Consider the following 5,474-nt stretch of genomic DNA (forward strand, 5'->3'; position numbering starts at 1 on the left):
CCCACACCCCCTCCTCCAACAACTGCTGCCCGCCTGCCCCACCTACAATGGCAGCAGCTGCCCAGCTCTTCACCCTTAAGCTGCCACCTGTCACAGCTCAGCCTGGACAAGGCCTCAGACCCCAGTGGAGGCACAGACACAGCCGGGGGCCTCGGTATAGGAGGCCGAGATCCTGGTATATATTGTATACGGGAAATATCGATTCTGACAGCTCCACCCATTTATAAAGCTGCTTCGAGAAATCACTCCACCCATTGCCAGTGTGCAGGTAATGGCGGACTAGTCTGTCGCTGCTCATTCTCTCCTCCTGTCGCCTTCTCTAGGACTTCTTCTGGATCCGCGGCCTTTTCTCATTGGCCATTTACCATAGGCATGCACAGGGCGTGCTGGATGTTCCTGGGCTCGCCCTAATTAGCCTTAAGGCTCCATTCACACTAGCGCGTTTTTTGATGCATTTTGAATTTTGCAGAAATGCATGGGAATTTTTTAACATGGGTTCCTATGGAACATGTTCACATCAATGCCTTTTTGTACCTCTGCATTTTTGGAAAGGGTCAGGGACTTTTTTTCATGCAAAATGCAGCCTTTTGCATGTAATAGAATTCAATGGACCAGCATCAAAAACGCAAGCGCAGTGTTTTTGCAGCATTTTTACAGCGTTTTTGATGCGTTTTGCGTTTTTTTTTTCGTTTTTTTTTTTTAAACTGTACACAGTCTAAAAAAACTGTAAAAAAAAAAAAAACGCAAAATGCGGCAAAAACGCTGTAAAACGCTGCTCAAAAACGTGGCAAGCATCACAAAAAAAACTCCAAAAACGCTCAAAAACAACATGCATAGATGTGAATCGAGCCTTGGTCTCGTCAGACCACAGGACATGGTTCCGGTAATCCATGTCCTTAGTCTGCTTGTCTTCACCAAGTTACACACGGTCGGAATTACCAACAAAAGGCTCTCATCGAACATTTTCCATCGGAAAGTCCGACTGTGTGTACGAGGCATTAGTGTCAGATTGTCTGCCGCACTATCACAGTCCCGTTATAAGTTGTTGATCGAGGCCATTAGTAGTATTAAAAAAAAAGAGAAGAAAATTCCAGTATATATACCATAGTTTGAAGGCGTTATGACTTTCATGCAAACCAATCAGAATACACTTATTGGGGGGTAATCCAAGACATGTAGCAGAATACATTTTTGCCAAAATTTATGAAGAAATTTGATTTTTTTTTTTTTTTTTCATGGGATATGTTTTAAAGCAGAAAGGAGAAAATATTGTTTTTATTTTTCAAAATTCTTTAGTTTAACTCTTTCATGACTAAGCCTATTTTTGAAATTTGGTGTTTACAAGTTAAAATCCATATTTTTTGCTAGAAAATTACTTAGAACCCCCAAACATTATATATATTTTTTTAGCAGAGAATCTAGAGAATAAAATGGAGATTGTTGCAATATTTTATATCACATGGTATTTGTGCAGCGGTGTTTTAAACGCAAATTTTTGGAAAAGGGACACTTCCATGAATTTTAAAAAATCCAAACAGTAAAGTTACCCCAATTTTTTTGTATAATGTGAAAGATGATGTTACGCCGAGTAAATAGATACCAAACATGTCACGCTTTATAATTGCACGCACTAGTGGAATGGCGACAAACTACGGTACCTATGAATTTCCATAGGTGACGCTTTAAATTTTTTTTACGGTTGCCAGGTTAGAGTTACAGAGGAGGTCTAGGGCTAGAATTATTGCTCTCGCTCTGACGATCGCGGTGATACCTCACATGTGTGATTTGAACACCGTTTACATATGCGGGCGCGACTTCCGCATGCGTTTACTAACATTTTTTTAAAATTTATTTTATTTATTTTTATACTTATAAATTGTGTTTAAAAAAAATAATGTTTTTTTTTACTTTTATTGCTGTCACAAGGAATGTAAACATCCCTTGTGACAGTAATAGGTGGTGACAGGTACTCTTTATGGAGGGATCGGACCCCCGATCCCTCCTCTGCACTTCAAAGTATTCAGATCGCCGAAAACAGTGATTCTAAATACTGTGTATTTTTTAAAATTCGGCGCCATTGGCAGCCGAGTAAATGGGAAGTGACGTCATGACGTCGCTTCCGTGTTTACAATTAGAAGGCTGGAACAAAGCCATTTATGGCTTCGTTCCAGCCCGCCCACAGCCGCCGGAGGCAGCCGATTGGACACCGGGCCTCCCGATCGCACGGAAGGCCCGGTAAGAGCGGCGGGAGGGGGGGTGTCCCCTCCCGCTCCCCCGGTATAACAGCCGAGCGGCTTTTAACCGCATCGGTTGTTATATACGGATAGCCGATCGCCCGCTCGAAACAACGGTACCGGGATGATGCCTGCAGCTGCGGGCATCATCCTGGTATAACCCCCGAAAGCCAAGTACGCAGATGTGCGTATGGTAGGCGGGAAGGGGTTAAATCGCAAAAAATGTAAAAAAAAATGCAGAGGTGATCAATTACCACCAAAAGAAAGCTCTATTTATGTGAAAAAAATTACAAAAATTTTGTTTGGGATAACAATTATTTTTTGGGGGGTTTAGATAGGAATGATTACTATCGAGGGTATTCTATGGGTGAAGGAAATAGTTGTACTGTATATGAGCAGACAAAAGGTTTTACTTTTTTTAAAATGTTAATTAAAAAACAGTTGCTTTGAGAAAAAATACAACAAATATCTGATTGTCTTTGTGTTGCTGCAACCTTTCACACTAATGCCCCGTACACACGGTCGGACTTTGTTCGGACATTCCGACAACAAAATCCTAGGATTTTTTCCGACGGATGTTGGCTCAAACTTGTCTTGCATACACACGGTCACACAAAGTTGTTGGAAAATCAGACCGTTCTAAACGCGGTGACGTAAAACACGTACGTCGGAACTATAAACGGGCAGTGGCCAATAGCTTTCATCTCTTTATTTATTCTGAGCATGCGTGGCACTTTGTTTGTCGGATTTGTGTACACACGATCGGAATTTCCGACAACGGATTTTGTTGTCGGAAAATTTTATAGCCTGCTCTCAAACTTTGTGTGTCGGAAAATCCGATGGAAAATGTGTGATGGAGCCCACACACGGTCGGAATTTCCGACAACAAGGTCCTATCACACATTTTCCGTCGGAAAATCCGACCATGTGTACGGGGCATTAGGCAGTTTTCAGGCATTTTAGCGCTAGAAATAGTGCCTGTAAAGTGCCTGAAAACTGCCTCCTATGCTGCCCCAATGTGAAAGCTTGAGTGCTTCCATACTGGGGGAGTGCGCTTGCGGGATGTTAGAAAAAGTCTTACAAGCAGCATATTTGGGGCGGTTCGGGAGCGCCGTATACAGAACGCCCTGCCCATTGAAATGAATGGGCAGCGCTTCCGAAGAGCCACAACACGGGCGCTTTTAACCCCTTCTTCGGCCACTAGCGGGGGTTAAAAGCAGCCTGCTAGCGGCCAAAAAACCCCGCTTAAACAGCGCTAAAGCGCCACTGAAATGAGCGGCGCTTTAGCGCTAACGCTGAGGCAGCCCCAGTGTGAAAGTAGCCTTAAAGTAACAAAGTTGCAATGGAACTGTCTGGGAGGGGTCCTAATTAAATTCTACATTCAGACCCAAAAATGACCGGTGTGGGGTGAGACACCACTCAAAACCGACCCAGCACTTCAGATGTGGCTGTGTATGGTCTCAGCCAGTGCTGCTTTTGCCATTTAAAAAAATAAATACATTTTGTATGGGTAAAGCATTGCATGAACGCGCAATTGCCAGTTAAAGTAGCGCAGTGTCGAATGGCAAAAAATGGCCTGGTCACGAAGGGAAACATTATTTTTTGTTTTGGAAAAAAAAAAAAAACCTTAGACCATATGAATGAAGGCTGGCTGTTGTAAGCACCCCTGGCAGTGTTATATGTTTTTTTTTTCCCCAATGCCTGTAAACTGAGACTTGCTCAACTTTCTTTTTATAAAAAGTGGAAAAATAACGGATCTACTGGCAGGATCAACAGGCAAAACTGTGTTACAGGGACTCAAAAATATAAAATGACTACTATGTTAATGCCCCTGACAGGCTGCAGAATATATGTTGATTTTTATTTTTGCCCCAGAGTTCCACTTTAAGCGATGTACAAACCAAATCCTCTATTTTTATACTTTGTAAAACCCTTATATCTGTCTAACATGAGCTCTGAGCACTGTCCCCTCTATAAATAAAAAGATACAATTTGTATACATTTATAATATTTGTATACATAACAGGCCATTACATGAATACATTACATTATAAACAATGTATACATTTCATAAGATTTATATTTACTGAAAAGCTGGACAAAGCATACACAACTGTTGCAATAACTTTCCTTCCAGAAATCAATGTGAAGCAATACAAAGCATTCTTATACACTACAACAGTGGTTCTCAACCACCCTAGTGCCATGACCCCTTGATAACATTTCCCAAGGTGTGGAGACCCCTAACAGTAAAATAATTTTCATGGGGGGGGGTTGTCAGCACCCAAGGCAAGACAAGTAATTTGCACCCCTAACCCATGGACATTTAGAGCTCCCTGAGTCCCTTCCACTTGTACAGTATTAAAACCCCTCATGGTACATTTTAGGAAGTACCACTCTCTTTGTTCTCCTTTCTTTGCCTTTTATCTCTATCCTGTTTTTTTTCCCCATCCCTCTCTCTAGCCGTCTTTCTTGTTCTTTCACTTATTTTTCTCTCTGATTTTCTTTGTTCCTCCCCCTCTTTTCCTCTCCCTTCCATGTATTTTTTATTTTTATTCCTTCTCTTACTCCTTGGTGGGGGGGTGGGGGGAATGGATGAGTGGCAGTGCTGGCGGGGAGTTGGGATGAGTGGCAGTGCTGGTGGGGGGTGGGGGGGTGGGATCAGTGGCAGTGCTGGTGGGGGGGTGGGATCAGTGGCAGTGCTGGGGGGAGTTCTGATCAGCCAACTTAGGTGCTCTTGAACAAGGTCATCTGCTGATACGAGAAATGTAGTGCAGACTTTTCATGGCAACTACAATCACAGGTAGTGTTACTCACTGTGTCTCCCACTTTGTGGTGTCTCGTAGCAGTGACACCTATGCCGAAATCAGGAGATAGGGTCTCCTCCAGCCCCTCCCACTTCACATTCCTCACCAGTCAGCTGACCTCTAGTCTCTGCCCCCAGCCATGCTGTGAACTGAATGGGTGGCTGGGAGAGCAGTGCGGGCTTCAGGAACAGCCCAGGATTTGGTGACCCCTGGAAAATCATCATTCGACCCCTGAGGGGGTCCCGACCCCCAGGTTGAGAACCACTGCACTACAGTCTATGGTCAAAGGATGAGGACCCCCCTCCAAATGATTGCGTTCAGGTGTTTCCAGTGAAGGGTACTGTTAATACTACATCATACAAAGACACTGCGGAGCAGAGGTCTCCAAACTTTCTAAACAAAGGACCAGTTTACTGTCCTTCAGGCTTTAGAG

The sequence above is a fragment of the Aquarana catesbeiana genome, linkage group LG04, assembly GCF_042186555.1.
Source record: "Aquarana catesbeiana isolate 2022-GZ linkage group LG04, ASM4218655v1, whole genome shotgun sequence".
In the NCBI taxonomy this organism is placed as follows: Eukaryota; Metazoa; Chordata; class Amphibia; order Anura; family Ranidae; genus Aquarana; species Aquarana catesbeiana.